This window comes from Polypterus senegalus, chromosome 2, assembly GCF_016835505.1.
Source record: "Polypterus senegalus isolate Bchr_013 chromosome 2, ASM1683550v1, whole genome shotgun sequence".
Classification (NCBI taxonomy): Eukaryota; Metazoa; Chordata; class Cladistia; order Polypteriformes; family Polypteridae; genus Polypterus; species Polypterus senegalus.
This window is the reverse complement of record NC_053155.1, coordinates 199325863-199337637: the sequence shown is the minus strand read 5'-3', so window position 1 is coordinate 199337637 and position 11775 is coordinate 199325863.

Here is an 11775-nt window from a genome sequence, read left to right as displayed (position 1 = left end):
TTTCAAGATATATCACAGCTGCCACCTAGTCATTCTACATGATGCATCACGCAGTAATTCTCTGAATCCAGTGTCAGTGAAAACACAAGCTTGCAACTCACCACAGGGGTCCTACAGACTCAAACCAGAAAGTAACGATTGAGGGAATGTTGAAGCTGAGTAGCATGTTTCTATAATAAACTGATGTATCAGACTTCACTCAGAGTCTTGTATGATTTGCTTAAATTCCATGGTCACTAGTGAGATCTGAGAGATTTTTGACACCATGTGTAACAATTTATGTCTGTGCATTAAGTGTGCTGCTGTGAACTTTCCGTACATTTTATCATATTGCTCAGTTGGGAAGGAGGTCATGCAGTAACCTGTAATGCAATGCAGGAATTATTTTTTCAGTTACAGGAAGCATTTTGCTCCTTGAAATTCAGAATTTATGACAAAGACATTGCTCAGGTCATAGAAGTATGTTTTGATTATCAAAGATTTACCACATCTGGTTTCTCCACTTATTATCCCTATTTATTTTGAAGCTTGCGTCTACATAATATAGTTTATGTACCTGTTTTATTCACTGATTACTTGTCAATATTTTTATTTCATTTTGTTCACTTTGCTAACCTGTGTTTATTGTTCTTTAATGTTTAGTGCTACTTTTGTGACATCTATGCATTGACGTGTTCTTTGCTGTTTTCCATGGGAGTTGCTAGTCATGTTTGCAGATGATATACAGGTCATGATGTCATCACGTCACTATATAAGATGGAGACACATTCAGTAAAGTGTCCAGATTTTGGATCAAACTGAAGGAAAGCCCATTTGAAAACTAACTTTTCACCAGAACAAAAATGAAGAATTATTAAGTTTTACCTTGGTAGGGACTACATTTTGGTTTTCACTTAGATTTCTTTGATAACATCTTAGCTTTGGTTGAAAGTAACTCTAGATATACTATACTCTAGTCTCTACCGGTTTTTTAATGAGCCTCTTGATATTTTTTCCCATTTTATATGTTTCTTCTTCTCCTCTCAAATCATTTTACAAGTCTGTTTGGATCTCCTATTGTTCAACACAAATTTCACAATTATGGCAAGTCTGTGTTAGTCCCAGAAGCATCAGTTCTGGACAAAATGCTATCCCATCAAAGTGCATATCACTTACAGACACTCACACACAGAACTATCACATTATTTAGATACCGGCTATTTATTTATTTGGCTGATGCCTTTATCCAAGGCGACTTACAACATCTGAGATACAATTGGTTACGTAAGTTTCTTTTTTGTTTTTCAATTTGGAGCAGAGGGCAGGTGAAGTGAGTTGCTTATGGTCACACAGTGTTAGTACCAGGATTTAACATTTTTGGGATATGGGACCATTTTGGGATCATATAGTGAAAATCCATTATGGCTTGAATAGAATAAGAATATGTAAACTAAACCCTTATCCTTTGGGATGTGGGCATCAACTGGGCCAGCTTTCTGACCTCTTCCTATCCATAACTCCCTTGAAAGAATAAAGTGGTCAGAAAAGTGGAAAATTGATATTTGTAAAGATGAGCATTTACACGGTTTTTTTTATTGTTGTGTAAGATACTGGATTTAATCTGCATTTCCATGTGTAAGCAAAGAAAAAGAAATTGTCAGGCAATGATCAAAGATTCAGGGAAATGCCACTCAGCGTTCTAATAATTTATTAATTCTGCTCAATCTCATACCCAGATTAACAAGCATACATTTGAAAATACCTCTGTTGCAATTCATTTTGCTCTTCCGTCCACACTACATTGTCATGTTTAACTATCAAAAAAAGAATCTTTACAAAAATAGTGTATACATTTGGAAACACCAGGTCTTGTGTGCATAGAGGAAACACTGATGTGTGATTGTCATGTAACCAGGCACTGACTTCAGTTTTGTTGTCATGATGCTCTTTGTGGTCTAATTTTTACAGAATGGATTGTCCTTTTATAAGTTCTCTGCATTAGCTGATGAATGGTGCACCCTGAAACACTCGAATGTTTCATGGTATTTATTTTGACAAGACTCCCAATCTACATTCTTCATGGCTTTGGCTTCATTACACTCATTTATAACCTTTAAAAGCAATTGTATGTCATCTATTCTGATAAAGAAAGCTATTTTAGTGGTTTCTTCACATGTGCTTTTTTCTCATGATTCTGTCATTTTGATGTACTTCACATTTGCTATGTCAACAAACATCTTGGCTGACAAGCCAGGCATGCCCCATAGTAAAGATTTAAATATTTACAGCATTTCAAAATGGATGACAAATGTTTAGAAAATTATACGAAAGCGATAGTTTGGATAGAAAAATGAAAACATTTTCAAATTGTTGGCATTTGTATTAGTGTAGAGTAAATGTTAGATACAGCATCTAGCATAACATGTGTGACTGTTGCATATGGGAGAAAAAACTAGAATATCCAATTAAAAGAACTTGGATATTTAGAAAACATGCTAATTCCACACAAATAGTAAATAGTACAAGATTTGAATCCAGGTCATTGAAACTATAAAGCACCAGTGCAAACATGTTCCACCTCAAGATTATTAATCTGGCAAAATATATACTGAAAATCAGATACACCCTTTGTGTAAGTAATATGCGGTATATATACTGTTCAAAAGAATTAAAGGAACACTTTTTAATCAGAGTATAGCATTAAGTCAATGAAACTTATGGGATATTAATCTGGTCAGTTAAGTAGCAGACGGGCTTGTTAATCAGTTTCAGCTGCTGTGGTGTTTATGAAATTAACAACAGATGCACTAGAGGGGCAACAATGAGATGACCCCCAAAACAGGAATGGTTTAACAGGTGGAGGCCACTGACATTTTTCCCTCCTCATCTTTTCTGACTGTTTCTTCACTAGTTTTGCATTTGGCTACAGTCAGTGTCACTACTGGTAGCATGAGGCGATACCTGGACCCTACAGAGGTTGCACAGGTAGTCCAACTTCTCCAGGATGGCACATCAATACGTGTCATTGCCAGAAGGTTTGCTGTGTCTCCCTGCACAGTCTCAAGGGCATGGAGGAGATTCTAGGAGACAAGCACTTACTCTAGGAGAGCTGGAGAGGGCCATAGAAGGTCCATAACCCATCAGCAGGACCAGTATCTGCTCCTTTGGGCAAGGTGGAACAGGATGAGCACTGCCAGAGCCCTACAAAATGACCTCCAGCAGGCCACTGGTGTGAATGTCTCTGACCAAACAACCAGAAAGACTTCATGAGGGTGACCCAAGGGCCCCATGTCCTCTAATGGGCCCTGAGCTCACTGCCCAGCAGCATGCAGCTCGATTGAATTCGCCATAGAATACCAGAATTGGCAGATGCACCACTGGTGCCCTGTGCTTTTTACAGATGAGAGCAGGTTCACCCTGAGCACGTGACAGAAGTGAAAGGGTCTGGAGAAGCCATGGAGAACATTATGCTGCCTGTAACATCATTCAGCATGAGCAGTTTGGTGGTGGGTTAATGATTGTCTGGGGAGGCATATCCATGGAGGGTCACACAGACCGCTACAGGCTTGACAAAGGCACCTTGGCTGCCATTAGGTATCAGGATGAAATCCTTGGACCCATTGACAGACCCTATGCTGGTACAGTGGCTCCTGGTGCACGACAATTCCTGGCCTCATGTGGTGAGAGTATGCAGGCAGTTCCTGGAGGATGAAGGAATTGATACCATTGACTGGCCACCACACTTTCCTGACCTAAATCCAATAGAACACCTCTGGGACATTATGTTTTGGTCCATCCAATGCCACCAGGTTGCACCTCAGACTGTCCAGGAGCTCAGTGATGCCCTGGTCCAGATCTGGGAGGAGATCCCCCACAACACCATCTGTCATCTCATTAGAATCATGCACCGACGTTGTCAGGCATGTATACAAGAACACAGGGGCCATACAAAGTGCTGCGTACAATTTTGAGTTGCTGCAATTAAATTTTGGCAAAATGGACTAGCCTGCCACATAATTTTTTCACTCTGATTTTTGGGGCGTCTTTGAATTCAGGGCTCTGTAGGTTGATCATTTTCATTTCCATCAAACGATGTGGCATCCTTTCGTTCCTAACACATTACCCAGTCTATATCAGTATAGATATCCAGGAGGATTTCTTTTTCCCATTGAGATCTGATGTGTTTTCAAAGTGTTCCTTTAATTTTTTGAGCAGTTTAGTATGGTGTGCTTGTAAGTACATTTGCACTTTCTAAAAATTAAATTGTGTTTAACTAAATTGAATTAAAGCATAATGACAGGAACACAGAAATGCCTGGTAACAGTTACTTCAGCATACTGGCTTCTATTGGAACAAAGAACTATTTGTATTCTGCAATGTTTAGCTCCTCTAGCACATGCAAGTCCTGAATGTACAGGGTAAAAATGCCAGGGGGTTTATTGGGATTGACACCCTTACATTTGCCAGGGTTACCTGGTGATTTCTTAAGTTGATAGAATTCATACATGAACCTCTCATCACAGGTAAGTAGGAGGGGATGCTAAACTGTGTGCAAATGGTCTGTGACCACTACTGGAGTTTTTTTGTCTAAATAAGTATGGTCAAATGTTGACTTGGTATGCTTATTTGTGTATTTACATGATGTGCTTGAATAACTAAAGATGCATTCGAGACAGAACAGCATTACTGATCAGAAATTGAAATTGAATGTGTAGGAGAAAATTTATTCACATGGGCCTCACTTTATGCACACTTTATTGTGTTGTAGATTTAAATAAAAATTTATAAATTTGCCGTTTTGATAATCAATTTGCACACAATAATGTCATAGTGAACACGTTTTCAGAAAGGTTTACATATGTTAAACAATGAAAACTGAAATCACTTTGATATTATGGGTGATTCAATGTAGATTAATGGGCAAATATGGCATATTTATCCATTTAAAATAAATGTACAACACAATAATGCTTGCAGAAAGTGAAGGGGTCTGAATATTTTCTGAATCCACTGTATGTGTGTTACTTTATTTTTCTCTTTCATAATCTACACTAAAGAAATTTCTAAATAATGTGGACCAAGCATCAAGTGCTGCCATTCACTAAGATTTACAACCACCAAAGTGTGCTGCTCCTTTTTTAGTGGTAAATGTTGTATAGAAAATAGGTGCATGCCTCTGTTTTGGTATACAGTAAGTGAGGGTATCAATTTTGTACAGGATTCAGATGGAGACACAACCTATTTCCAAACCCTAAGCCTAACCCAATTTTTAGACACTTTTTCCAAAAATTAAATGTAAGGAAACAAAGTTCTGCTAAACAGATAAGCAAGACTATAGGTCATCCTCACATGAGTCTCTTCTGATTGGTTGACTCTTACAAATATCATATCTTAAATGAGGACTCCATGATGCATTGTATGCTTTACCTGGTAATTTCTGGTTTTATTTAGACATACTGTACACCAACACCTTCTCTTCTCTTCTGCTGCTCATATTTTACATATTACAATTTCTTGCTTTTTCTCTGTTTGTCTGAAGGCTGTGGCCTTCTCTCTGTCATTGTATTGTATCTTTAAATAAGCACCTGATGCATCCCTTCAATCTGCTTTCATGTCTGTGTGAATTATTTATATTAAAAAAGTAAACCACTCAATGTTTTATTCTTCTTAATTCTAATCTGCATTATTTATTTAAGAATCTTGAGTACAGCCGCTGTGGTAGGCTAACGCCCTGGGGTTTGTTTCCTGCCTTGCGCCCTGTGTTGGCTGGGACTGGCTCCAGCAGACCCCCATGACCCTGTAGTTAGGATATAGCGGGTTGGATAATGGATGGATGGATTGATGGAGTACAACTAAATGAGTAGTCTTTTTGCAGCAGCAATACTGAATGCATCTAATGGATGTTCCCAGAGTCAAAATGTGATAATAACCTTGGGTGTTGTAGTTGGGGGAAAGGATAATGATTACTTAGGGACCACTGGTTTTTGCCATGAAGCCCAGAATAAAAAGTTTTCAAGTAAAAGGGGCCCATAAAGAGTGCTTACATATAGGGCCCAGAAACTCTGCAACATTCCTGATACTAACAAACTAATTCTGATTTTATATGGTGTTTTAAAATAGTGATTACTTCATTACTATACATTTTAAAAGTTATAGTTGTTTGCATATATATATTTTATAATTAAAGCACTGGCAATTTAAATGCCTTGGCAAGGATTTCTCAAAGATCAAATTCCCAGTTTTTCTAATTCGAATAAGGATATACATGGCATGATTGAAAGAGGGTTTCTGTGAATAACCACATTATTAAAGTGCATATTGAGTACCAATTTAACTGGATTATAATTAAAACCTGATGTATTGATGATAAAGTGAAAATACAAAAACAAGTTTTTGCATTAGAGTGGAGACATGCTTTTTTTTTCAGTCCGTTCCTCAAACATTCATATATCTACCAAATATACACATACAATATAGTAGTCACTTATCTTTGGTCAACTGATTACTTGATACAGTCATATTAAGTAAGTCCAGATAGGAGTAAGTACTCTGTCTTATCATATGAGGAATTTGTTGATTATCATTATTTGTGTTTCTCCAGTTTTGATGTCACTATACTGGTTACCTGTGTCATTCAGAATTGACTTTAAAATAATGCTTATGGTTTACAAAGCCTTAAATAATCTCGCTCCATCTTATATATCGGAGTGTCTGACACCCTATATTCCAAATCGTAACCTTAGATCCTCAAATGAGTGTCTGCTTAGAATTCCAAGAGCAAAACTTAAAAGAAGTGGTGAGGTGGCCTTCTGATGTTATGCACCTAAAATCTGGAATAGCCTGGCAATAAGAATTAGATAGGCTGATACTGTGGAGCACTTTAAAAAAATGCTAAAAACACATTACTTTAACATGGCTTTCTGAAAACTTCACCTTCATTTAATCCTGATACTCTGTATATTCAATTCATTATAATAACTATTCATGGTGGCTTTAAAATCCGTACTGACCCCTACTCTCTCTTCTGTTTCTTTTCCTGGTTTTCTGTGGTGGTGATCTGCATCATCTCCACCTAATCAAAGCACTGTGATGTTCCTACATTGATGGATTAAAAGCCAGAAGTCTACATGACCATCATCATGAAGTCCTTCCAAGAGAACCCTAAATACAAAGAGGACTGTTTCATTTATGTTAGGTAGAATGCCCAGAGGGGACTGGGTGGTCCCATGGCCTGGAACCCCTGCAGATTTTATTTTTTCTCTTCTCTTCTTTTTTTTCTGTCCTACCTGGCCATCAGACCTTACTCTTATTCTATGTTAATTAGTGCTGTCTTATTATAATTCCTATTTTGTCTTTTATTTCTCTTTTTTTCATCATGTAAATCACTTTGAGCTACATTATTTGTATGAAAATGTGCTATATAAATAAATGTTGTTGTTGTTGTTGTGTATTTAGACTGATGAAATTAGTGGATATCACAGAAGTGACTCTGTTAGTTTCCCATGAAGTTTTGTCTTTTAAAAAATGCACCCAACATTTACAGTTGATTTTAGGAAATATTACTAATCATTTAATAATTTTTCCATTTTCTCCATTTGCCTACCTTCAATTTAGATATAGTATATCCTGACCTCTCCTTAATCCCAACAATGTCTTTGTCCTATCTCATCTTCTGATTTAATATTCAAGGGGTGTTTTTTTGAGACATACACACAGTTCTGGTAGCTCTTTTAAAGGTGGATATTCTCTACACCTTTCAATATGTAATCATCCTTTCTTGGGTTTGGTTTTACACAGGTTCGTCCTTCTTGTTAGCCCATCAAAGTATTGTTATTCTCACTTGGTTGTGGCAAGAGTATTACAGATTTCCTCCCAGGCCACTGTTCTCTCTCAGGCCGTTGTTCCCCTGGAATTTAGCACTGGACATTAAATTCCAGAACTGCTCCTTTTTTGTCATTGCCCATCCATTTTATTAGAAGATGCCATCTGATGACCAGTGACAGTGTCTCTCCTTCTCTCTTTTGTTTTCCCCTCCCAGACCCTACCCCTGTCCCATGTCATATATGCCTCCAGTAATCCCTTGCCAGCTGGGCAACCTTCCTGTTACAGTTAACAGCAATAGGGTCATTACTGGGTTTAGTTTGAGTTTGACCTGTAGCAGCTGTATTTTGTACATGTACCCTGTAAATCATTCTTAAATGAAGAACCTTAAAAAGAAAATGGCAAGGAGTATTAAAGGTGTGACAAGAGACTTAGTATGTGACAAAGAGAGATAGGGATGGACTCTGTCAATATTGTGTGAGTGCTAGAATGAAGTCTTAATTTGATAATAGATGTGTGACTTAAAATTTAAGATTATTATTAAGTATAACACTTTAGCTTTTCACAGTCAATGATGGGTCTTTTATTTAATAAAATTCTTGACATGAGCTAATGAAGGTCTGCCTTTATATGAAACATTTATAGCTTTGGTCTCCAGTTATATGACAGCTTTTCTATTTCAGGCTACTGAGTGTTTTGTATTCACCATGGGAATCACTTCTCTTCTGTGTCATTCTGCACAGTGAAGGACTAATAGTAATAGGATCCAACTTATGAATGTGGGAGATTTTTTCAAGATCTCCTTTCTAGTCTTTGTACTTAACCTGTACAAATGATTCATTGACACATATGTTGAGGCTGCCTCCTCCAGTAGTCAACTTCTGGAATTCATTAACTACTTCTCCAGTTTCCATCCATTCTTCAGGTAATTGATGTATATTCCACTACTCTACAATTTCTCATCATAAGTTTACCATTGTCTTCCCAGAACTTAAAAACTAGATTTACTACAAATCAACTGACTCACACAGTTAGCATCTGCAGAGCTTTTCCCATTTGTTTCCATAGTATGACTTGTCAACCACACAGGGCAGTGAGTACAATTATCCTTAATGTAACCATCTTCTGTAACATTTGAATTAAATTTGCTATTTACTTTGAGTTGTGCCTCCATATTCTTGTTAAAGAATTATGTCATATATTAACTGCTGGAACCAATATTAAGAAATGTTACTGAAAATAGTGTATATAATGAAATGAGACAAGAAAACAAAGAAAGAGGTCTGGGGTAGCATATGGCTAAGACCGTATATTGAAAGTAAGCAAAAGGCATAAAAAGGAACACATACAGACCAAGTAAATTGAGTCGTCATAAGATCAATCAGACTGCTGAAGATAGTGGCGGTTCCCGTTAAAATGTAATCTGGAAGGAAGAGGTGGGTCTAAGCGGGCGTGATGTCATGCATGGTACTCCATTAATCTTCCTTTGTGCAGAATGGAAAAGAGAAGAGATAATATTATTAGGCAGCACCCCCTCATGTCCTGGCAGAGAAATAGAATCACCAAAGCTCTTAGGCTGCTCCCCAAGTGCACGCCTGTAACAATACACATAAGGTTTGCACTTTCTGGTCTTTTTTTTCATTTAATTTTATTTTATTGATTTATATTTTGGATAAAAGAATGACTGACTAAAAGCAAGTAAAGAAAAATCACAGTTATCATTTGGTCCTCCATAAAACCACAATCTTGATTGCTTACTTGATGTTTAGTTTAATGTACCTGTTTTTTGCAGTTTTTTCCAAAATTATCTTTGGAAAGAATTATTTAATGCAATATGTTAAATGGTGAATATCACACAATTGTCAGTTGTTCACAATGGTTCTTAATGTCATAACATTTTTTCTAGAAACAATGTTTTTCCCATTTAATATCACAAAAAGTGCTTCTAATAATTTGTAAGGGCAAGCCTAGCTAACAAATGTTTGTGAGGATCAAGGACACCACCCCACCAAGATGCATAAGGTAGGTGAAAGACCCAGAGGAAAAACTACTGAAATGATGGACATCTTGGTGGATCCTTTACCCCTCGCCAATCTCTTGCCAGCCCATAAATGACATAAATGTGAATTACTATACCTTGAACTTTACTTTTTAAATCAGAACATTTACTATATATAGCAACTCAATTAGACGGTACAGACCAAAATTTAAGTTCAGAGAATGCAGTGTAAGCTACTTACTGTTTGAACGCTTGCCATTTCAATTCAAGAAATTTTAATTGGCTGCAAAAATGTATAGCCCTTTGCATTTCTTTATTGACAGGTGTAAGGAAATAAGGAATTGTACCAAATACTCTGGGTAGCTGAGGGCATGTCAGGCACTGGGATGTAATCTAATATGGACAACTCAAGATATGACTGCCTTAGTTATATAGTGTGCCCTAGAAATTGTGGCAGGGAGGTATGTGTTATGATATAGGATTTATTTACATTTTGTGTGGAAATTCTGGAGTCCTTTTTTGTCTTTTATCCATCCATAGTGGAATTTTTCTGCCCAAGGAATGCATTTTTGCATTTTTATATTGCAACACTATTTTGTATTATTTTGGCTCCACCATCTTCTGCAGTATAGCTTTATGGTTGCCATGACAATGATCCCCAGATGGCACCAGGACAGGAGTGTCATTTGTTGTCACCGGAGCAACCAAGTAAAGATCATCGCACCTATCCTCTTAAGTATCCGTGATTGGATAATACTGCATGGTTTAGCTATTCTTTTGAGGTAACTTTCATTTGGTTACAAAATTCATTTATGGCTTCGATGTGTGGTTAGTGTTTTGGTTTAGACAAAAGATATTCTTGACTTCCTGGTAAATGAAACTGGCTCAACTTTTAACTACATACATCTCCCTGTCCTCTCTCATATAACATTTCTCTGTTTCACAAGTGAGAACAACATGCCCCCCTTGGAGTAATGTAAAATTTCTCCAAGACTACAGAGGCAATTCATGTGTTATATCCCTACCACCTACTTTACTTTTGGTAGGTGATGGAAATTGCACTATGCCTCAGGTGATCCTGCTATTTTGACAATAAATCTAATTGAAAGGACTGAGGCAGATATCTGCCTCATACAACAAGTTGATATTATTTAATATACCGTCATCAGTATATGATTGTAATACATTATTTTAAATGGTAAAAACAGTAATGAGTTCCCAGCCCAGCAGAAAACCTCCAACGTATTTCCTCAAATATCACTGAAACATTCAGAAATGCATATATAACAACCTTTAATTTCTCCATGATATAGAAAAGGTCATTCATAAATTGTATAATTAAGAAACTGGTAATGAGATCTTTAATGGGATGTTTCTACACATTAGCCTTCATTCAGATCTAAGAAAGAGAACACAGGCCTTTGGAGTTTTCATGCTGAAGGGAGGCTTGACTCCCAGGTAGACTAACACAGTGGACTTTATTTCACAGCAAAATATAATCATGAAAATTATTTACTAAAAAAAAATAAACTGCACTATCTTTTCAATTTTTTAACTTTTTTTCCATTCTTTTAGAGGCAATTTCTTACACAAGAAATGTTTAGTGATCGATACGACCATTACACAAGCACATCTTAGCAAAACGAACAAAGCTAGCAAGAAGTGACTCAAAGTGATTGGGCACTGTTGGCAGTGGAACGCGTATAAGTGGCAACAGTGCATCCCTTATGTCCTTTATGCTTAAAAAATTGTCTAAATACTGAATTTGTGTTATAAAAAACCATAAGCAGTTATACCAAAAAATCAAATAAAGGTTAGCTGGGTAAGGAGGGATAACAGTAATGTAAAAATCAAACAAACAATATGTACTGCTTTCTTCGTTATCCTAAATAATGTTTTGTTCATTACACCTCATTTTTCAAAACTAGTTAAGATGAGGTTGCCCCACCTTCTTCTTATAGGGATACAGTTATGAA